Below are 25,581 nucleotides of genomic sequence, written 5' to 3' on the forward strand. Positions count from 1 at the left end.
ATATTTTCATTATTGTCTGCGATATCACCTCAGTGGAAGCGGACGTTAAATACAACTAACTCAGACATATTTTCATTATCTGCGATATCACCCCGGTGGAAGCGGACGTAAAATACAACTAACTCACACACACATATTTTCATTATCATTTGCTTAAAAACGAAACGTCGCTTTAATTAAAATAGTAATTGCTGTTCTATATTATGTTTTCGTGTTTATTAGGTATGTCAATTGCTAAATGCTACGGTGGCTGATAAGGGACGTGGAAAATAATATCATTTATTTTTCTTAATATTCGCCGAAGTCAATTTTAATATAATTTGGTTTTTTTTTATAATTTTCACCCAAGTCAATTTTAATTTCCACCCAAGTCATTTGTAATATAATTTGGTTTTTTATAATACTCACCCAAGTCAATTTTAATATAATTTTTTTTTATAATTTTCACCCAAGTCAATTTTAATTTCCACCCAAGTCATTTGTAATATAATTTGGTTTTTATAATACTCACCCAAGTCAATTTTAATATAATTTTTTTTTATAATTTTCACCCAAGTCAATTTTAATTTCCACCCAAGTCATTTGTAATATAATTTGTTTTTTATAATTTTCACCAAAGTCAATTTTAATATAATTTTTTTTTATAATTTTCACCCAAGTCAATTTTAATTTCCACCCAAGTCATTTGTAATATAATTTGTTTTTTATAATTTTCACCCAAGTCATTTGTAATATAATTTGTTTTTATAATTTTCACCCAAGTCAATTTTAATTTCCACCCAAGTCATTTGTAATATAATTTGTTTTTTATAATTTTCACCAAAGTCAATTTTAATATAATTTTTTTTTATCATTTTCACCCAAGTCAATTTTAATTTCCACCCAAGTCATTTGTAATATAATTTGGTTTTTTATAATACTCACCCAAGTCAATTTTAATATATTTTTTTTTTATAATTTTCACCCAAGTCAATTTTAATTTCCACCCAAGTCATTTGTAATATAATTTGTTTTTTATAATTTTCACCAAAGTCAATTTTAATATAATTTGTTTTTATAATTTTCACCCAAGTCAATTTTAATATAATTTGTTTTTATAATTTTCACCCAAGTCAGTTTTAATTATATTATTTTTCGTGTCCCTTATCAGCCACCGTAAAATGCCGCTCAAAGAAGGAATTGAAATGGAGTTTAAATTTTCGGCATCATCTAGCATAATGAAGAGTAATATATGTAATGCATAATATGTAACGTGGTGTGCAATGGGTGAAATTGTGTCAGGTCGTAAAACAGTGTGCTTGTCTACTCTTCATAAAATTCAATCACGGGACTTTAGTTTTCCATCCCATCCGAACGACTAGCAGTTGCTCCTTGTCAGACCCTGCAATGCTGACAACGGCAAACCACGCTTGAAAAACGTCCGGAAGTTTCTCGGCCAACAGCGGTATCGAACCCAACATCTCATCATTACAGTCTGGGTCACCGTTGCTCCAGACAAATAGTGGAAAACCATGGCCAACAGCATAAATGTAAGGGGGTTTAACGTCCTACTGTTCTGCTCCGACTGGACTAATGCAGACGACAACTGCATAAAGATCATAGCAAATGGAAGGGGGTTGGGGGCGACAGCCTCAATATGATGACCGGTAAGACGCCAACTAAGTCTCGACTATCCATTAAATCATTACATTTTTAAATCTAGTGGGCGTTGTTAACTGTTATTATCGTATCTACGGTACTTGGCAATGGAGATTAAGTCCCGGTTGTCCATTTTATCATCAAACAGTTAAATGCCATGGCCCCTGTGTATTAATCTGTCTAACATCGGAGCCATCCGATTTTCTAAAGATTGTATGGACTTGTGTTAAAGATGCATTATGTAAGAGCTAAATCTTTATTTTGGCTTCAAATGTTATGTGAACTATTATTTAGACATTTATTAACAAGTCGATAATCAATCCTCTAGACCATCGGATGTCAGAGAGTTAAATGGATTAGAACGACACTATATGTTAGCAAAGCTTTAAAAACTCATGTTACACTATTTTTCCTATACCATTTTTTTAGGACTTCGAATTTTGTCTAATGGTTTGGATTGTTCGTACTTGGTTTTATTTTATTTTTATTTTATTCGCACAGAATCAGGTAATTTGACTAAACTACTCCATTCATTCATTTTTCATTGTCTAGCTCTTTAATCTAATTCTTGCATCTTTAATTATCTCGGTGAACATATTTTAAACCCGTCTCCCTACTAATGGTGAACAAGTCTTGCTGTCTTCCTACTAACGGATGTGCTAACAATTAAAACAGTATAATTGCGTGTTATACCCGTTTAAACATATGATATACACATTAACTAAAGAAATTAATCGAATCGCCATAAATCATCCTTCAGTCAGGCTATGTTTGTAGTAGTATCATGTCATTATCACGTTGGTGTTTTTAATTATAGCTGCCTTTATATTAACGCCTACTTCATCCTAACTGGTGGTGGTGGAGGTATGATATTTGATTAAATGGATGAAGGGGGCTTTGGGGATTTAGGGCATATATCTGGGCACGAATATAGCATTCCAATTTAGCAGCTACAACCTCAATGATGGGCAGTATAGCGAATGAAATTTTTAAACCTACGACAATAACTGCAAATTAGTTACCAAACAATATTAATATTTATGGAGAGGAGGAAATGGGGAGGGGCGGGGGGACTAACTGTCACTGCTAACTGGCTAAATAGGAGCCTCCGGCAATATTATGAAAAATTCGTGGTGTCAACGGTGATTTGTGGGCATTGTCTGGATCATAACTTTCATCATCGACGTACATTGGTGCAATATAGCCAAGTTGGAGCTGATGTGCCATAAAATCACATTTCATTCATTTTCATTCATCAGCTATAACCTCACTATACGGAGTTGAATGTAATTTAACACATTTGCCAAAAAAACATTATTATGCATTTTACATTTTAAAGGAAAATATTGGTGTCAGTAATTATCACATATGTGATAGAACTGGTCAAACACGTTACAGATATAATATTAACACAAAGATCATTACTACGATAGATGCGTAATGCAGGTTTCAACAATCGGAAGCGAGGAAAGCAAAAGGAAAACACGTGGGTTTTCTCCGCCCCCCCCCCCCCGCTTTCCTCTCACTGCTAAACACTCCTACGCGCAAGCGAATTATTCCATTTGTTAGTCCTGAAATGACCTAGTTTGTGTCAAGTGGACGTTAAACCCCATATCCCTCTCTCTCTCTCTCTCTCTTATGTTGGCGCTACATATGTAATAATAAAGAAATGGGATAATTGCTATACCCCCATCTGTTAAATAAATACAATTATTATCCTACCGCGATAATAAACAGATTAATATACATTTACTCATTTACCTGTCTGATAACATAGGGTCTATTCTCTTGGCTTCTCCACATTCTACAATTAGTGGTGGCGTTACTTTCCTTTCAAAATGAAATGAAATGAAATGGGGTTTAACGTTCTACTGTTCTGATCCGACTGGGCTAATGAAGACAAGCATACGAGGGAAATTGTTCCAAGACATCAGCGCTACGGCCTACTCTTATATCGAATCCTAAATACCAAGGGATCTTTAACGTGTACGCCAATGTGTACAGGGGACCTCGGGTTTTCGTCCCTTGCCAGGCACTCATACTGCACAACTGAAAAGGATGAAAAACCGACGAACTTACTTGGCCAACGCACTGATCGACCACGGGACCTCCAGGTTAGCGAGCAAACGCCTTACCCACAGAGCCATCTTACTTTTATTTCAAGAGATGCATATTTTTTGCTAACGAACCTGGAGTTAGTGTATCAAGCCAAATGATATTAAGTCTATTGTATTCACCCACCACCCTCAACCCACAACATAGCAAACAGTCAGGTCTTTCGATGGCAACCTAAACTGAGTTTAGAAGTATACCATTGTCAGCACGTTGAAAATCATCCCCTGACAGTTGGCTATCCAGAAATATTAGGTCCTGGCGTACCTGTCAGGGCCATATTTCTCTCATAGGACACTACATACCCGCCTTTATTCTACCGGTTGGTGCAGGAATATAGGATGTCCAACCGGTTACACCTATTTCTTAAGGCCACCTCTATGTTTGGTCAAAAGTCAGGAGATGTAAGCTGGGCCAGCGCTAACCACAGCCCTAACCCCTACCCAGATCTGGAGGTAGCCTTAAGAAATACATCTAGTCAGTTGAAACCCCCTTTCAATCCAACTCAGGATGAAAGGAACATTTCGATTACCCCAGTCTAAACAGACATGACAATGGGTACACAAAATTGAATCATTTCATGTACGAATTTGTGACTCGAAAAGGATGTGTCTAAAGGGAATATCAACATAAATATTCATACTTACACGGTTACAGATAATGCGAGAGAGCTTGTATCATCCAAAAGAATTGTCTCCTTATGTTTAGATACTCTCAGACGGAGACATCATAACTGGTAAATAAATATTATTTTTCTCTTTGTAGATGTGTTATTGTTGTTTTAACGCATATTTAATATACACTATCAGATGTAAAATACAGATTATGTTAGTTTTATTCTCGTTTACGTTGTGTTTTATTTATCGTCGTTATGTAATAAAATACTCCAATGATGTAACAGACAGAAAAATGAAATGAAATGGGGGTTTAACGTCCTACTTGTCGAGTCACTATACCCCTCGTTACAATTCTAGACTATTCTAACATTGATAAATATCGTAGCACGAGCGAGTGTCTTATACTCTTTTGATTTTGAGTGCATGTTTTGCCAAGGTTACGAGCCGTGTAGTATAGAAATAAGGTTTAAAGTTCTACTGTTCTGCTCCGACTGGGATAATGAAACCCAATTTCATTTCATTTTGTGTTTGTATATATCAGATGTTTGTGTATTTAAAGTAGCTAAGTCCGTAACCCAATATCATCCAAAATCTTCGACATTGAAAACACGATTTTTTTTGTAAGAATGAGGCTAGACATATATTCCACATGTCATATCAAACGGTAATGCCATATTCTTATTTGTAGAGCATGCACAATAAATACTATCGATGTTGACTGGAATAACCAGACGCTAGAAACTGATTTTCGGTTAAGACTTCCTGCCGTATATCGCCGAACATAACTGATGACAATTCATAGTAAAACAGAAACGATTGAATGTAAAACAGTTTATATAAATTCCTATTATATTATTATATATGTTGCGACCCATTTGTGCCAATTTCTAGCTCCAAAATATTAGTGATTTAGCTCCTTTAATGGGTCTTTATGTAGAGTAAAAATCTGATTTATTGTTCAATTAGTCATCACTTATATCTTTCTTTGTGGGGGTGGGGGGGGGCGAATGGTTAGCACGTGCGCGCTGTATCATAAGGCCTGTGATTGAGTCAACTGGCGTGGTTCCAATCCCCGGTTATACGTGACAAGGAGTAGGGTCGCCAGCCCAACCTCGTGGGTTTTCTCCGGGTCCTCCAGTTTCCTCCCATTGCTAAAGACCCCTACGCACAAGCGAATTATTGAAATAAAATTAAACCATATGTTAGTCCTGAAATGACCTACCTTGTTTGTGTCGAGTGGACGTTAAACCCCATTTCGCTCTCTCTCGCTCTCTCTCTCTCTCTCTCTATCTCTCTCTTTCTTTCTTTGCGAGCAATAAATCATGGCCTTAATCATCTCACTATTTCTCTCTTCTTAAATTGGGTTGATTTAGGTAACATGTTGTTTTACGGTTTGATTAATGACTATTGTCAACTGTTGTGTTATACTGATCCGGATTAATCATTTAAAAACTGAAAGCAACAAAACACGTGCTTGTTAAAAAATATGTTCCTGGTTCAAGGTAAATACATCTTTCTTCTTTTATTGCAATATCTGTCTTCATTAGGCCAGTCGGTGCAGAACAGTAGGACGTAAACCCCATTTCATTTCATTTCTTTAGTAAATCACCCATCTGTTAAACACATGTTGTTTTAGGTTGTTAGTTTCATTTCAACGTACTGGATTACGAACTATGTATTACCAAGATTAATATATCTCTCTCTCTCACTCTCTCTCTCTCTCGCCCTCTCCCTCTCCAATCTCTCCCCCCACCCACCCTCTCTCTCTCTCTCTCTCTCTCGCCCTCTCCTCTCTAAAAAAAACGCCCAAGTAAGACAGTGCTGTGGATCGTGAACCGAGCATGACGCCATATCGATGGGCACTTGTCCAAGGAATTATCATGCTACATGTCAAACCGAACGTATTTAACCTGGCGGAGCCTTAGACGTTTTTCTCAGAGCGTCTCACACAAGAAGAAAAACAACAACACAATGAGATACGTTTGGGCCCTGTTCTAAAGAAATAAGAAATGAAATGAAATGGGGTTTAACGTCCTACTGTTCTGCTCCTATACTGGGCTAATGGAGACGGGCATACGCCATACAGTGTGCTATGAGGGAAATTTTGCCCGGACAGCGGCACTATCGCCTACTCTTATATCGAATTCCAACTGCCAAGGGACCTTTTACGTGCATTCCAATGTATACACGGGACCTCGGTTTTTCGTCTCATCCGAAGGACTAGATACCTGTACTTGTCAGGGCCCCCCGTTCTGCACCACTGACAAGGGGACACCACGTCGGAAAATCGGGATGAACTTTCTCGGCCAATGCAGGGATCGAACACCCGACCTCCAGGCTAGCGAGCACGGTGAACAGTCCGTTTGCTGATTACACTATTTTGCCTATACCATTTTTTTAGGACTTCGAATTTTGTCTAATGGTTTGGATTGTTCGTACTATTTCGATGACGTATTACATTAGTCCTATTCCCCAGTGCATATTGACCGAGTACATGTAAGTTTCGATTACCAAGTCTATACTCTCCACTTGCCAGACTACTCATACTTCATACTAATTTATTAGTATAGATTGTGGTAGAATTGGGTCCATCCCTGTTATTTATGTATATCTGGAAAAGAAGGGAATACTATTCAAGATTTACATCGAGCAATTTAATAGCCATACACCCTCGACAAAGGGGAGACCAGACAGGAAAATCACGAAGAACTTTCTCGGTCATCACCAAGACCTCTTACTCCAGTGCCTTACATGTATTCAGAGAGCCACTCTGCCGCCCTCTTATTTAAGCAGTCTAATTATGATTTGTCGCAGCTTTATGGACTGTTTGCGTCTTTAGAATTTATTACCACACGTGTTAAAGCAGAGAAGGAGGATGATTAATTCCTACATTATTTCATTTGTATTGAATCAAATGTACTTTTATCTTTAAGTCACCTTTAAGTCAAGAATGAACTGCAAATGATTGTTTGAACTAACAAGGTTTACTAGAGTGTCTGGGGGAATAAAGGTAATCTTCGGGCGGGAGAATATAGATCAAATTGATTGTTTGAACTAACAAGGTTTAAAAGAGTGTCTGGGGGAATAAAGGTAATCTTCGGGCGGGAGAATAGATCAAATTACAATGTCTCAAATGGGATGGAAAGCGATGTACTTTAACGTCTCGGCAACTAAATACGTCGATCATTTTGAGACGCCTTACTGTTCTGCTAAAGAGAGAGCGAGAGAGAGAGAGAGAGAGAGAGAGAGAGAGAGAGAGAGAGATGGGGGGGGAGTGAGATGGGGTTTAACGTCCACTCGACACAAACTAGGTCACTTCGGGACTAACATATGGTCCAATTTTATTTCAATAATTCGCTTGCTCGTAGGTAGGGGGTCTTTAGCAGTGGGAGGAAACCGGATGACCCAGAGAAAACTCAGGAAGTTGGATAGGCGACCCTACTCCTTGTCACGTACAACCGAGGATTCGAAACCACGCCAGTTGACTCAATGAAAGGCCTTGTGACTGAGCTAATAAAGACATACACCGTGCAGTGTGCTATAAGGGAAACGCTGCCCGGACCGCGCGGCTACGACCTAATCTTTTAGCGAGAGTATAAATCAAATTACATTAACGCCTCGTCAACTAAATACGTCGGCCATTTTGAGACTAATACTCGGTTATCGTTTATAGTCACGTGTGTAGGGCTAAAGATGACCATTTTGCGTACACTGATCACCAAAAAAATGTTCTTCGAAACAAAATAAAACCAAGTACGAACAATCCAAACCATTAGACAAAATTCGAAGTCCTAAAAAAACGGTACAGGCAAAATAGTGTAATAAGGCAAAATAGTGTAATCAGCATATGGACTGTTCACCGTGTACAAAATACACGACAAACAGTGGTAACAGATGTCCGGAAGAGGAAGCTTACCCTGCCTGGCGCCACACCCGCCATAGCTGCATCCCAACTATTAGGAGAAATCTCGGTAAAATAGCGTGATTGGCCAATAGACTATCGGTATGCAAAATGCACGTGATGAACAGTGTTAACGATGTAGTAGACAGACATAATCAGGGAGATTGTATAAGGAACATCTATATAATGAATGAAATGGGGTTTAACGCCTTACTATTCTGCTCCTACTGGGCTAATGAAGATATATATCATGCAGTGGTCTATAAGGGAAACGTTGCCCGGACCACGGCGCTACAGACTACTCTTTTTATGGATTCCAGCTATTACTGGTATTTTACGTGAAAGCCAATATGTACATGAAACCTCGTGCTTTCGTCCCATCCTACACCACTGACAAATAAAGGATCAACTTTCTCGGCCAAGATCGGAAACGAACATGGGACTCCCAAAAATCTATAAGCCTTGCCCGTTGTTCATTTCTTTTTAAATGAATAAAATAGTGCTTCAACTATACCCATTTGTAACCGGTTCTGTTAATAACACGCTTTTGGTTACAAGCCAGGACCTGGGGTTTCATCTGATCCGAACCAACCCAGACAAGATATCAATCGGCAGTCTATAACAGCCGATGACACCCAAACCGTTTGTCAGTGGTGTATGACGACAGGCCTATGTGACTTGCACGTAAAAGAACACGAAAATGAAATGAAATGGGATTTAACGTCCTACTGTTCTGCTCCTAAACTGGGTTAATGAAGACGGGCATACGCCATACAGTGTGCTATGATGGAAACTTTGCCCGGGCAGCGGCGTTACGGCCTACTCTTATATCGAATTCCAACTGCTATGGGATCTTTTACGTGCACGCCAATGTGTACACGGGACCTCGGTTTTTCGTCCCATCCGAACGACTAGACAGCTGTCCTTGTCAGGACATAACAGTTGGAATTCAATGAAGAGAAGAGAGAGAAAGCGAGAGAGAGACAGAAAGGGTGAGAGAGAGAGGGGGGAGAGAGAGATGGGTTTAACGTCCACTCGATACAAACTAGGTCATTTTCGGGACAAACATATGGTTCTATTTTATTGTGTAATACATACACCATCCTACCGGTACCCATTTAAAAGCGGGGTAGACTGGAATACAGGGATGAAGTGTCTTATTCAAGGACACAAGAATTCGACGCACAATTCGAGTCTCGAACCTGCAACCGTTAGGTCACAAATCCTATTCTCTAACCGTTGCGCCAAATCCCTCCCTACAGGCGACCCTACTCCTTGTCACTTTCAACCGGGGAAGCGAAAGCACACCAGCAGGGTCGTCTCTCCATCCTCGTGTCCGGTTTCCTACCACATCAAAAGAAATAAAATTGATATAGTCCCCATCTCGCCCCTCCTCTCTCAATATGTGTATTGAATCAAAAGAGGCCTTTACTTTTAATTTACTGGAATAAAAGATCATTGTTAATTCAGTATACATTAACATTTCCTACTCAGACTGCAATGTAAATAACATAAATACGACTGTTTGGAAGCTGATGTGTCACTTCTTTTCAATATAACCCGTGCAATTGCTTTCTTTTCCCAAGGTGAAAAGAAAGTATACAACGAGATGATGTCGTGATGGAACATGTTCTGGTTTTCATTTAAAATGAATGCATTATTTGTTCTGTCAGCATGGACATGTTGATAAATTGTCGTATATGTCAATTTGAAAATGTCAGCAACTTATGTTGAATTCTAGATTCAGGCCATTTAACTAAAATTTTACGATCTCATATTGCTTCAACCGTAAAGCCGTGTTAATACCACTTAACATTATCCACGGTGGCTATGAAACTATGGCACAGACACACTGTATATAGGGGGTCTTCATTAGCCAGTTCGGAACTAAGTGGGTAAGACGCTTGATCGCTAGCCTGTAGGTCGGGTTTTCGATTCCTGCATTGGCCAAGAAAGTTCCTCCAGATTTTCCGGCGTAGTTCCCACTTGTCAGTGCTGCAGGACGGAGGGCCTGACAAGGACAGCTGTCTAGTCGTTCGGATGGGACGGAAAACCTAGGTCCCGTGTACACATTGGCGTGCACGTAAAAGATCCCTTGACAGTTGGAATTCGATATAAGAGTAGGCAAAATTTCCCTCCTAGCACACTGTATGGCGTATGCCCGTCTTCAGTAGCCCAGTTCGGAGCAGAACAATAGGACGTTAAACCCCATTTCATTTCATTTCACTGTACATGACCCAGTAGCCTGGTTTCCCAAGGTGTAGGACGTATGGTCTGACAAGGAACGACATAGCATCTAGTCGTTAAGATAAGACAAAAAAAAACCAGGAAAAAAGTCCAACTGTCCGTGGTTTATTTTACGTGCACTCCAATGACAAAAGGGAACCGCGCCGGAAAATCCCGATGCACTTTCTCAGCCAACACCCGGATCGAACTCGAACACGGTACCTCCAGGTTAGCGAGCCAACGTCTTCTCACCGAGCAGCTCTCCCATTTAAAATAACCTCATTGGCTGTAGGTTGCAGTAGCATCCCTTTGTGTACTGCATGCTGTTGACGGATGACTTGTACTGAAGGACATTAACCTGATTCTATTCATAATATGTCAAGAACGCTGTCCTATTGTTACCAAAACACACAGGAAATATGGTAAGACTTACAGTACTCGCCAAGAAGGTCAAAAGGCCAAAAAACAATGGAATACCAGACAAGAATCTGGTGAAGACCTTAGAATTATACTTGTAGATCGTGTCTATATTAAAATGCGTCTTGTTTTATCAGTCCTCGTTTCCAATACGGTAAAACTATGTATTTACATGTACACAATAACAACTAAACGTTACATTCACTAACATCCTCTTCTGGAATGGGGTTTCACGTAACACAACTCGACTTTTCAAGGAATGCAACTCGTCGATTAGTGCCATCTAATGAATACGGATTCTTGGAATGGCTCTTCAATTCTTTTATCCAAAAGCAAATGACAACAACAATTAAACGCCTGATCATTTTCTATCAATCAGACTTCTAATTAGTTTACCGAATCCCTTAGCTGGTCTCATACTTTGATTAATGACTGTCTCTAATGGCTATTTAAGCATTATAATGGAATCCTTATATTATGGACAGAATAAAATGTCCCTTGTAATAGATGAATATTAAAATATAGATTAGAATGAAAACAGGGTCAGTATAAAGTAAGATATGACCTATAAACATCGGTCTTAAAATTAGGTATTTATATGAAAAGGTTTTTAAAGTGCATGAGACGAAGTGTACCGAATGCATAATTATCACCGACAAACTAAAATGGGATTGAACATCTTGTTAACACAATAATTAAATTATTTTAAGACTAACATATAGCATTTTCAGACTAACACGTGGTATTTAAAGAGCGACATACGGTATTTAAGACTAACGTGATATTTTAAGACTATCATGTGGTATTTTAAGACTAACACGTGGTATTTTAAGGCTAACATATGGTACATTAAGACTAATACGTGGTAAATTAGGGCTGATATAAGATATTCAAACACTAACATATGGTATTTTAAGACTAACACATGGTATTTTAAGACTAACATGTGGTAAATTAGGGCTGATATAAGATATTCCAACGCTAACATATGGTATTTTAAGACTAAGTGGTATATTAGGGCTGATGTATAGAGAATCTCCTACCAGTCTTTTTTGATATCAAAAAATATCAACACAAGTTGATAAAGTAACAAAAAACGAGGCTCTGCCGAGTTTTTTTTACTTTATCAACGAGTGTTGATATTTTTTTATATCAAAAAAGACGAGTAGGAGATTTTATTTATCACCCAATCCCTTCTTACATGCACAAATAGATGAATATAATTATTTTCTGTAGATTTCACTGAACATTACGGATTAGTGATATATCATTTTTTGACAGCAATTCAACCATTGCAAAGTCCTTTATATTGACCCAGTGTTTCCACCAAGGTCAATTGAATAACAATAGTTCATTTTTAATAAAATAAAGGAACTTCCAGAAAACGGCCCGTGACACTAGGGTGACACTTATCTAGTCAGGCCTTTCGGGCTGCAGATAAAACTTCAAGGATCAATTGACTTTGGAACACTGTTTTATATATCAAATACAGGAAAGTACAACATCTATGATAGTACATTATGAGTTATTATAACAAGCGTAACACTCAAACCTAACGGCTGAAACACTACATATTGTCTTTATCCCAGCCTCTAAGCCGAGGAGGATGTGGGTATGATGTTCCCCTCGGAACTCTGAATGATCTGAATGATGTCTGACCAGAAACTTAACCTCGTTTTTCCTTATATAGAAAGTATAGATGTGTCAGCTATTAGTGCGGGACAATTACCATTTTGCGTAAGTGTTTCGTATGGGCACCGTTTTACGTCAACATTATTCTATTTAATTGAACTAATCTGTGCACGAGATGCCTGGACGATAGTACCCTACTTTCAGCTATTGACGGTGGCAGAAAATGTCTCTGAGTTAGTCTAAGAAACTTGATTTTTACAAAATACCTACTTAGCCTATTTCTCGTTGCCCCCCCCCCCCCCCCAAACACCCATTGTTTTTAACCACTTCAATATAACTAAAATAACCCCTATAGTATTACAATAGTGCCGCTGCCCGGGCAAAATTTCCCTCATAGCACACTGTATGGCGTATGCCCGTCTTCATTAGCTCAATTGGAGCAGAACAGTTAAAACCCATTTCATTTCCCGTTTTAGCTTAACAGACTCCAGTCCTGGTACCAAGTCTGAAACTGTCCATAGTACCTTCTAGTATTTGAACCCGGGATATTTTAGTCGGGAGGTCCGTGTCCACCCCACCCCACCCCATCTCATCCCCCTCCACCACCCTACGGGGCTGTTGGATGGCTGAATGGTTAGCGTGCGCGCGCTATATCATAAAGTCTGTCATTGAGTCAACTGGCGTGGTTTCGAATCCCCGGTTGTACGTGGCAAGGAGTAGGATCGCCTGTCCAACCTCGTGGGTTTTCTCCGGGTCCTCCGGTTTCCTCCCACTGGCGTATGCCCGTCTTCATTAGCTCAATTGGAGCAGAACAGTTAAAACCCATTTCATTTCCCGTTTAAGCTTAACAGACTCCAGTCCTGGTACCAAGTCTGAAACTGTCCATAGTACCTTCTAGTATTTGAACCCGGGATATTTTAGTCGGGAGGTCCGTGTCCACCCCACCCCACCCCATCTCATCCCCCTCCACCACCCTACGGGGCTGTTGGATGGCTGAATGGTTAGCGTGCGCGCGCTATATCATAAAGTCTGTCATTGAGTCAACTGGCGTGGTTTCGAATCCCCGGTTGTACGTGGCAAGGAGTAGGATCGCCTGTCCAACCTCGTGGGTTTTCTCCGGGTCCTCCGGTTTCCTCCCACTGCTAAAGACCCCTAAGCGCAAGCGAATGATTGAAATAAAATTAAACCATATGTTAGTCCCGAAATGACCTAGTTTGTGTCGAGTGGACGTTAAACCCCATTTCTCTCTCTCTCCACCACCCTACTTATACAGGAAGGTATGACAAAAACTAAAAGCACAAAGACAAAAGGTGCTGAATATCTAATCATCACCGACTAGACAATTGACACGAAACTAAGTCATTTAGTTCAGATAGGTGAAACGGTCATTAGAACTTATGTGGTCATTTTCACATTTCCATATATCGACTGTCATATCCAGACAAGTAATTAAACATCTACGTGAATAAATGATTTTCATTAAATATTGTTAAGTAGATGAGGTTGACCATCTCCTCTTCTAGACGGTGTAATCGCTAAACGGTACAGTTACAGACCATGACGAAAGGCCGTCAATTTAACAAGGTGTAGGGCGTCACAAAAACGGCTTTATGCGGCTTATTCGCTAGAAAACTAAGTTACACACGCATGACCAAAAATTGATAGAGAAAAAAAATGAGGTTGAACGTCCACTCGACACAATCTATATTATTTCGGCACTACCATATTGTTCAATTTAAAGTAAATAATTCGCTTCCGCGTAAGGGTCTTCCGGAGGAGGACCCGGAGAAAGCCCGAGGGATTGGACAGGCGACCCTACTCCTTGTCACGTGTAAGCGAGGAATTGAAACCACGCCACTTGACTCTATAACACACCGTACGATGTCACCTAACACACGTTAACCAAAATACCCTTCTGACTAATTATATATCCGGGGGATCACGGTGGCTAAGTGGGTAAGACGCTGGCTCGCTAGCTTGGAGGTCGGGTATTCGATCCCTGCATTGGCCGAGAAAGTTCATCCAGATTTTCCGGCGTGGTCCCCCCTTGTCAGTGATGCAGGACGGAGGGCCTGACAAGGACAGCTGTCTAGTCCTTCGGATGAGACGAAAAACTGAGGCCCCGTGTATACATTGGAATGCACGTAAAAGATCCCTTGGCAGATGGAATTCGATATATATATATCTTTATTGATCCTCCAAATATGAAGAGTATTACAAAACATTGTATACAATAATAATAGTAATCACAAAATATAATAATAATAATAAGAAAAAAAAAATGTTGAAGGGTTAAGCTTCTAGATTTACACTGTCTAACGAATCACATTTATATAGAGTGGTCTCATACTAATCCCTTACAGACTAGGAATATAAACAATACTGTTTGTTTCCGCACGTGATCGTCGACGTTACGGAGAGAGAGCATTTTAACGAGGAAATTATTGTCGGTTACCTCTTCGTGTGAATACAATTTCATTACATCCAGTCGTTTTTGCTTAAATAGGACACAGTCGACAATAGCATGACTCAGGTTGCATGTAAGGAATAAGCCACAATATTCACACAGTAATCTATCTAAAGATGTTGGATCATTGATCCTAGCGTATGCACATACCTTCATAAATACCCTGCAGGCTTTGCTAAGTGACGGATCACTAGACCACAAGGAGAAGATAGGGTGGGGTTCTAAGGTCTGATGGATTTCACTAAATAATTGCATGTCCTCATCCCGTTTAATTCGTTCTAACCATTTCCTTGTCTCAATCAGTTTTACGGAATCTTTTACTAATTTTTTCCAACGTACTTTACTTGGGAAGATTCTAGATAAGATGAAGTCCTCGATATAATGCGAAAGATTGTAACGTTTCAGAATTTTACAAACATCAGCAATAAAGCCACGTGGCTGTTCACCACAATTGTATCTGTATTCTAACAAACGATTCACGCAGATCTGATGGGGTAAACAATGTGACCTTAGATTTAATAGTTGCCCTAGAAAGAAAAGTTTCTGTGTTGAGATATAAGATTCTAGCGAAAACCACCCTATAAGTCCTTGGCAAATGTCAGATCTAGTTCTAATGTTCAATCCCAGTATTAGCTTGACAACGTGTCTCTGTGCTCTTTCAAGCATTGAACATTCAGTTGTGGATAGATTATTCCAAATTTGACAACCGTATAGTGATTTGCTGAAGACACACTGTTTTATGAGTTTGAAACACACAGTCGGAGCCAGGCCACCTAAACACAACCCTTTTTTGGAGAAAGCACTTGAACTAGACCTTATTGATCGGCAAGCCGAAAGAGTGCGTTCCTTCGAATTCAAATTCCCATCCAATAATACCCCTACGTGCTTGATAGAATGTACGTTCGGAAGTGGCTCTCCACATAGTTTAACCGTAGGAGCAGAACATTGTTTTAGGCTATTCTGGCGAGATTGATTTGGTGCGAACTCTATCACTACACTCTTAGTGGAAGAGAATTGAAATCGCCAGTAAGAACTGTATCGTTCACAGATATTGAGGAGGCTTTGTAAACCGTTCGAAGTTGGACTAGCAACAGCAATATCATCAGCCTGCGATGGACAACACATCGAAACATCCAGCACACGGGCACCATATCTCGACTCAGAGATATAATTCAGTAGACTGTTGATATATAAAAGATACAACTTTGCAGATAGCACCCCTCCTTGCCGTACTCCCCTTTGAAGAACAAAATTCCTTGAGTAATCGCCATTGTGTCGAACTCAACTTGTCATGTTTGTATACATGTTATCAACCACGGACCAAAGTGACGCATCTAAGTCGATCTCATGAAGCTTTAGGAGCAACCCATTGTGCCAGACTGAATCGAACGCTTTGGTACTGTCCAAGAAGGCGACGTGTAACTTGTTTGACCTTTCCAGGTGATGGTAGATAGTTTCCTGAAGGTTAAAGGATGCATGGATGGATGACAATCCTTTTTGGTAAGCCACTTGTTGACTATTTGGAAAATCTGGTAATTTTGTTCTGTTAAATATTCGCGGTTCCAGAAGCTTCTCAAAGATCTTACAAATGGTTGGTGTTAGTGAGATACCTCTGTACGAGTTGGCGTCGGATTTTGGCTTGTTACCACCTTTAAAGATTGGTATTATCACACTATGACGCCATTGTGATGGGATGATATTAAATCGCAGAACATTGTTAAATAGATTGGATAAGTGTTCATATAAATTACGACCACCATGAATTAAGTGTTCGTACACAACACCGTTTATATCGGCAGCTTTATTGAGCTTAAGATTTCGACAGATTAGTGCAACTTCGTGCGGAGTGCACGCAAACTGTCCCCAATTACGAACGGCAAGACTATAGGATGACCTTAATTGGGCAATCTTAGAAGACACGGATTCCAAAAGCTCATTGTTGTATCTATCATCATTATTATTCTTAAACACAGACTCGAAATGGGAGGCCCAGCCTTCTAAAATTGCCGGAGTGTCCCGAAGTGTGGTTCCATCAACCGACAGGTAGTTACACTTAGTAGAAGTTTGTTTCCTAGATCGCAGCACCATCGACCAAAAGAACTTTTGATCAATATCATAGCTCTGATTTAGTTCGAAATATTGTTCAGACACATATTGTGCGGATGCTACTCTTAATTCCCTGCGGAAGTCACATTTTGATTGTTTATATGCATTGAAGGACGGGTTGGTTCTCTCCCGAGGACGTCCATCTGTGATCCATTTTGATCTAAAATGTTGCATAGAGGTATGCAATGACTTCGTAGTATCATTCCAGTAAGGCTTAATGAATGGTTTGTAACTTTTGATTGGTACAAAGTCGTTCGAGGCGCTGATCAATGCCGAAATTATAGAACTGTAACAATATTCGATCTCCTGTTGGGTCGATAAGTTATTGGAGTTAAGTGTCCAAAGAGCAGTACTAACGGCGTAGGTGTAATCATATATTGAACCCTTTTTTTACATTTCTCCCATGAGTACGAGAAGTTTGAAGTCCTTTTCGGACATGGGGTGTTAACACCTACGGAACAGATTATAGGTAGATGGTCAGAGACATTGAACAGCTGTTCATCGTGTACAAAGGAGTAATGAATAGTAAATTCGTTGTCTCTAGGGAGTATAATGTGATCGATCATTGATTGCGGACCACCATCGTGTGACTGGAACGTGTAGGGCGGCCCAGAGCATCTCGCGTCAGCGTTGACTGAATATGTACCTGTACGTTCTAACAGTGATTTTAATAATTCTGTGCGATGATCGTGTATAATGCTATATTTAACACTTTCAATTTTTGTGTTCAAGTCACCCAAAATAATAACTTGCCCTAATCGATTATATGTTTCATATAATTCTTCGAGGTACTGCAAGGCTTCGAAATACAGAGCGGTACTTTTTGAGGTAGAAGGCAGATACACACTGAGTATATAGATGGGGGTAAGATTGGGTAAAGAGATTTCGATTCCAAGGAAGTCATCTGATCTTACTTCTATTTCATTAACATACTGAGATAGGTCATTATGTATTAAAATTGCACTCCCTCCTCTACATGTTGATCTATAAAATCGATTGTCTTGTGAAGTTGAAAAACACTTACTAAAGTAATGGTAATCTTTGTGCACATTCGACAGTAATATTTCAGATGCCTGTGTTAACCAATGTTCGTTCAAACAACACACTGAGATTCTAAATTTATCGAGACACTGCACAAGGTATGGGATGCTTGAAAACAGACCACGGCAATTCCATGTCATTAGATTGAAGACTCTCGCTTCGATTTGAGGAATTTTTGCCAGGATAACCACGGCTTAATAATGATGCCTTCAGGCCAAGTTTCTATGTTATTTACCGTATCGGTGAATTCGGAAAGGACATTAAGCTGGGCAGAGGAAAAACGCCTATTTGGGTTGTTAAAGAATCTGACGAAGGTGTAACGTATACCCGATTGTTGCAGATAATATTTAAGACCTTCTTCCGTGGAATCTTTGGCAATGCGACCAATATAGAATCGCGCTATATTCAATTTAGTCCTCCCATGGAATATTAGCTTGCTGTTTTCCTTGGAGGGCTGCCTATTGGCACTAATAATTGTCTCGATATTATGGACAGAATCTAAGGTTGAGGCAGGAGTGATAACATTTTGAGGAAAAGTTGCTGCTGTTTCAGCGTAAGACTTGGTTCCTTGTGGAAATGAAGATATGTTTGGCAATTCGTCGTCTGAGCTTGGTACATAACTATTTTCAAATGATACAGAACCAGAGAGACCCAACTGTAGAGTTTCGGTTCTGTTTTCGTCAATTGCCAAGGGATCTGATTTGGATAGATTTTGTTGAAGATTAATTCGATTCTGTTTCTCAAGCTTGGATAGCCTAGAATTGCTGCAACCGATCTCTGTTTTTAATTTTGACATAGTTGAGTTCATTAACTCGAATGATTTGCTCATATTATTTAATTCACACGATGAATTAATCGTTGTGTCGCAAACACTAACAACATCGGTTTTCAGGTCATTTAACTCACGGCGAAAATTTTCAATAACTGTTGTCAGTATTTTAACTTCGAACGTCAACCGTTTATTTTCTGATTCATAACTCGAAAGTTTATTGTTTAAACAATCCATGTCTTGAACGTGATCACCTCTCAGGGTTATAAGGCCTCGTTCTAATCTTACAATGTTTTCTTTAAGATCACGTACTATAACTGGTAGATTATTGTCGTCTTGTGAGCTCTGTTCACAGTGTTCGTTAACGCTAACATGGCCAAAAGCAGACGATTTATTTCTTGTAGATAAAGTAAATACATCCCCTAAATCGGCCAAAAACTCATTGAAACATGCCCGGTGTATTAGAAAACAGTCACTAGCTAATTTCAACTGAATATTGCTGTTTCTAGTAGCCCTTCCATTGGTTTTCCGCCTGTCTTTTAAGACATAGTCTGAGTATGGGAAGTTATCTGAAAGTTTTGCCCTATTGAACAATTCTCGTCTTATAGATTTCAAAGTACCGACATCATTGTCTGATATATTTAGTAGGCGATAGTGCCGCTGCCCGGGCAAAATTTCCCTCATAGCACACTGTATGGCGTATGCCGGTCTTCATTATATATAGCGACGACATTTCCTGTCTATATTCTATGTTCACAGTTTGGATTTATATCATCGCCAGTATAGTTGGTTTGTTGTTGGCTTGGAAGCCACGGTGGCTAAGTGGGTAGGACGTTGGCTAGCTAGCCTGGAGGTCGCGTGTTCGATCCCTGCATTAGCAGTTCATCCGGCGTGGTTTCCCCTTGGACGATGGACCTGACTAGGACAGCTGTCTAGTCGTTCGGATAGGACGAAAAATCGAGGTCCCGTGTTACATTGGCGTGCACGTAAACGATCCCTTGACAGTAGGCGATAATGCCACTGCCCGGGCAACATTTCCCTCATAGCACACTGTATGGGGTATGCCCTTCGTCATTAGCCAAGTCGGAGCAGAACAGTGGGACGTTAAACCCCATTTCATTTCATTTCCATCCTAGTTAGTGCCGAAAAGCAGGACGTTAAAACCGATCTCATTGTTAAAACAAATCACTTGCTGAAACCCATACACCCCGCAGTGTTTCGTTTGATTAGAGCTAATTCTACAGAATATTATAGAAAAACTAATATAAACAATACTGTTTGTAGACGAACAAGACTTTCACTGTTTTTAATACCTTAAATCACTGTCCAAAGTTTTAGGGAAGACCCCAGATTAAACGAAGGACTGTCATGTTGCTGTACTTGGGATAGATTTGATTGAACGGGAAGAATAGACACACTCCCGCAAACGCTCAAGTATCAGAAGCCAATCCAGCAATGGACAGAGAGGGATTTCTCGGGCCATTGCGTCAGGAATATGGCTGAAACCTGATTTAGTAGATAATAAAAGTATGGAGTCCTATCAAGGTCAGTGATCTGTCTCAGAACATCAGCCGTCTTCTAAGCAATAAATCCAAATATAATGGAGAGATAGTGGATCAGTTGCTGGTCTAATATCAACCATGAATAATAACTTAACCTATATATTGTACTGATGTGATTCAATTTATCATGATGGGAAAGCAATGAATATACTTACTATAAGGTTGAAACCAATCTATAATTGATAAATACGACTGGATTAATCGCGACACGGTGACCTTATTTCCGTGATCTTATGACGTCAATTTCTGTATAAAAGAGTGCCGTGCTCCAGATACCGGGTTTTGTCTACGATATCACCTTAGGTGGAAGTGGACGTAAAACTCCAGAAACGAACGAACGAACAGATACCGGCCCTCGCTATTGATCAACTACCAAACGATATGTTTTATCAAATAAAGTGAAAACCGTCCCACTAAACCACTTCCTGGGCTAAGGCCGTAAATGGAAAGACTGCAAAACATATCCTAATATACAGAAAGAAGCTTCGGCTCTCCTTTATTGGGGAGGGGGGGGGGGGTGGCCGAATGGTAAGCGTGTGCGCGTTGTATCATAAAGTCTGTCATTGAGTCAACTGGCATGGTTTCGATTCCCCGGTTGTAGGTGACAAGTAATAGGGTCACCTGTCCAACCTCGTGGGTTTTCTCCGCTTTCCTCCCACTGCTAAAGACCCCTACGCGCAAGAGAATTGTTAAAATACAATTGAACCATATGCTAGTCCAGAAATGACCTAGTTTGTGTCGGGTGGATGTTAAACCCCATTTCTCTCTGTGTGTCTCCTTTATTGGGAGCAGACGTTAAAGAACCAGTGGGTGGTTAAACCCCGTTTCATTTGATTCTCCGTATACAGGACAATATCCTGCTCTAAAATACGTACTATATAATGTTCTCGGCTATGCGAACTCCTCGAATGAAAAGTGGTATCAGCTGTTACATATACTACTGCCACCTGTCACAACTTTATGCCAAATCTAGGGACAAATTAGACGTGGATTGTAATGAGTTAAACGTGGCCGTGAGTCGACGTCACAGTCGTATTTCTCTTGCACGTTATTTATGAAGATTCTCTTGTTCCATTATTTATGCAGTAAAGCGGCATTTCCTTTAGTACGGATCCGGTCCGGCTCCGGTCCGGTCCGGGAGCAGACATGGCACACGGCAGGTTGTGTATCCTTATATGCGGTTATTCAAGATTAAATGTAACTATATAGCAAAACTGACGATGGCACAGCAATGAAATATGTGCGATACAGTTGATTGATGTGATGATAGAATACAATCTGCTTATCAGTCACGATGCATCGATAGTTTGATCACTCATCTTTGATGGAATCATATCCCATAGCCTGGGAAATCGATTCCCAGACATTCTGCACAGCTTGCATCATACAGGCATCGATGGCCACGTACAAGTTCAATCAGTTTCGGGGATAACGTGGCTAAGTGGGTAAGACGCTGGCTCGCTATCCTGGAGGTCGGGTGTTCGGTCCCTGCATTGGCCGAGAAAGTTCATTCAGATTTTCCGGCGTGGTTCCCCCCTTGTCAGTGATGCAGGATGGAGGGCCTGACAAGGACAGCTGTCTAGTCGTTCGGATGGGACGAAAAACCGAGGTCCCATGTACACATTGGCGTGCACGTAAAAGATCCCTTGGCAGTTGGAATTCGATATAAGAGTAGGCCGTAGTGCCGCTGCCCGGGCAAAATTTCCCTCATAGCACACTGTATGGCGTATGCCCGTCTTCATTAGCCCAGTTTAGGAGCAGAACAGTAGGACGTTAAACCACATTTCATTTTATTTCATTTCAATCAGTTTCTCTGTGTCCTTTCTTTCGATTTTCATCTTTTCTTTTTCTGATTCTATGAACACGTGTCCAAGAAAGGGCGAAAATTGGAATTTCCCTACCTATTTTTAGCTTTTTGCCGTGCGGGCTACCCAAGCTGTGTTTCCTTATGTGCGTTTACGAACACGGTTCCGCATTCGTTTCCGTACCGATCGCGACATGGTCCGTTTCGAAAAACCGTACCGGACGCATCATAGAGAACCGTATCCGCACCCGCACATAAGGAAACACTCTTACTAAAATTCTATGAAAGTGATTTTTTCCGTATCCGCAACCGGACCGGATCCGTACTAAAGGAAATGCAGCTTAACGCCGCTGTACGGACGAAATGTACCCGCATAGTAGGCTACACTGTATGTCCTATACCAGTCTTCATTAGCCCAGTCGTAGCAGAACAGGGGTTCCCGAGTGGTGATAATATAAGTTGAAATAATAACAATATCCGATTAGACATGCTTGTATATTTTACATGTTGTATGAATCCGCTGCAAACAAAATTCAACTAACAAAATATTTAATTATCTTCGAAAAGAACTGTCGGACATTTTGATTATTTCCATTTATTTTATTTTTTAAGACGAAACGAAACATCAAATAATAACCGCGCCGAAATTAATCAAAAAGGGTAAATAATGACTTGCGATAGGCTTTAAATATATCATTAGCAATTATCAATAAACTAATTATTAATCCGATACAATTAGTATGTATTACTCATTGACGGACACGATCCGGATTATCAGTGAATTGTTTAATTTATAAAAGGCTGCGACGTGATTGTAATTGACTCTCAATATAATGGTTAATCTAGGATATATTATAGCTACGCCTTCTCTTCTCGTGACAGCAATTTTATAAGTGTGCTTTAAATTGACTTTTTGATATACAAGGACTTTTTATTTTGTGTTTTTACCACACAGAGGTTTTTATTTTATGTTTTACCAGTACTCAACCCATTAAGTGTAAATAATTTAATTAAATTAACCTGTCCATAATATCATATTTGAGATATACTGAAGTGCTTGTTTTTAGCTACGATTGGGTGCCTTTAGTTCCAAGTGGCAAACTTAGTTTCTTTATTAATGCATGTAACATCTTAAAAATAAGATAATTTTATACTATTATGACTAATTAAACTTACAGAAGCCAATGTAGTGGCACAACTCTCGCCTAACTCCAAATATTCGCGTTTAAATTAATAAAGCGTTGTGTTTATCCGACATACACCTTCATACATCTCCCGTTTAAAAATGTTGGATGTGGCAGATATATTATAAATAACAGTAATCAATCGTCGCTTTGATGAAAAATATTGTCAATTTTGCTTACTGAGGCCCGATGTGATTTGCGTTGGGATTTTCTGCGTGGAACTATATAGCACCATCTCTTATCTCGAAACACGGAGGGTTGAGAGATGAGGTTTGTTATCTTGGATATATACGATTAGAATTTTAAGACTTTTTCCCACCAGTTCTAAAAATGAATCTCCAGTATCCCAAAACTTTATCGCCAAAATCAAATTGTAAACGCCACTTTCATATTTTTATCGCAATTTCCGACTTTGGCGACCGACAGCGTGAGCCCTGGCCCCGAGTTCACAAAGGATTCTCAGACTCAAGTTAAGAAATAAAATAAAACCAAGTACGAACAATCCAAACCATTAGACAAAATTCGAAGTCCTAAAAAAAACGGTATAGGCAATTTACATTAAAACAACACAAGTTTTATAAAGGGCCATAATTTAGTTAAAATAAGGCTAACAATTTTGAGTAAATTATTAACTTAAGTCTGAAAATGCTTTGTGAACTCGGGGCCTTGTTGAGTGGCCGAATGGTCTAAGGCGTATGCGTTAGATCATATGGTCTGCCATTGAGTCTTCCCGCTTGTCCATCCTTGCGGATTTTCTCCTGTTCCACCTCCCCCTTCTCTACCTCCCCATCTCCCCCCCCCCCTCTCTCTCTCTCGGTAGACTTCAGCGCAAGTTGCATTTCTGGAATTCTACACATAGGGTACTATTATCTTATCTATTTCCACAAAAATATTCGTCATTTCGCAAATCACTTCCGCATGAGTTAAGTTAGCCGTGTAATAACGTCTAACTACCATTGTCTTATATCGAGAAACAATTATATCGACTTATACCTACAGAACTAGTCTTTATTCATGACTAGCTGTTTGGGTATTCAATAAGTGTGTTACAGGAAGGCAATAAATCAATTGATTGGATATTCAGGGCTGTAACAGATATGAAGATTGTATAGAAAGTAGTCAATAAATCAAATATACCACGGTTCTTCTGGATAACAATATCATCCAAATATTAAATATATTTTTATGTAATTTTTGGGCTGTTTCTTTTTTTAATGGGACGCTGAAAAGATGTAATTTACGAGGATCGATTCGGACGAATTACGAATAATTTGTCAAAAAAACGTACAGCAATTTTTTTGTCAATAGACACACGGAACAAATCCTCAACATAGGATGCAATCCCGGTGCCCGTATACATTTAAAAACACAACACAATTTATATGGAAAACAATCACTGGTGTATACACATAACGTCGTGCATCGTTAGTATCCACCATAATTCCCGTCTTCATTAGCCCAGTTAAACTCCAATTCTTTTCATTTATCCACCATAGTTAAATATACATTATGTAAGATTTAGATAAAGAACTAGCCATTCTTGCTTGCTATAATAGTTCGAAAGTAGATGATGTAAAATGAATAATTTGAAAATTTCATTCAAATTACTCTATTGCAAGCGAAGATATTAGCCTTTGAAGGTTTGACAGACGTGTGCAATAATTTCAACCGCCGTACTGGTTGATCGAAGCTAAGTCTCGGTCCTCCATATTTGATTAAATCAAAGTATCGCTGAACCATTGTCTTCTATTTAATATCGGAGAAATCTGATGCCATCAAGAGTTGATTAAGGCCTGGATCAGTTAATTAATATCTAATTAATACTTTAGAAAACATTTCAGGCCTAAAGAAAGAACTGCAATAGGCAGATTTCGCTCTTGCATAATGCATGTTTAAAAGACGTAGTTTGTGCCGGGAGGATGTATGTAAAACTCTCTCTCTCTCTCTCTCTCTAACACACACACACAGACACACATTAACGCTGCAGGCGATACGTTTCAAGTCAGTAGCTTGAAGCGTATATATGGTATTAGTGTCAGTGGCCTGTGGCACGAAGTAACAGTATATTGTCGCATACATAATATATTATGTCAACGCTTGGGCGA

Source organism: Patella vulgata, chromosome 3 (assembly GCF_932274485.2).
Source record: "Patella vulgata chromosome 3, xgPatVulg1.2, whole genome shotgun sequence".
Taxonomy (NCBI): domain Eukaryota; kingdom Metazoa; phylum Mollusca; class Gastropoda; family Patellidae; genus Patella; species Patella vulgata.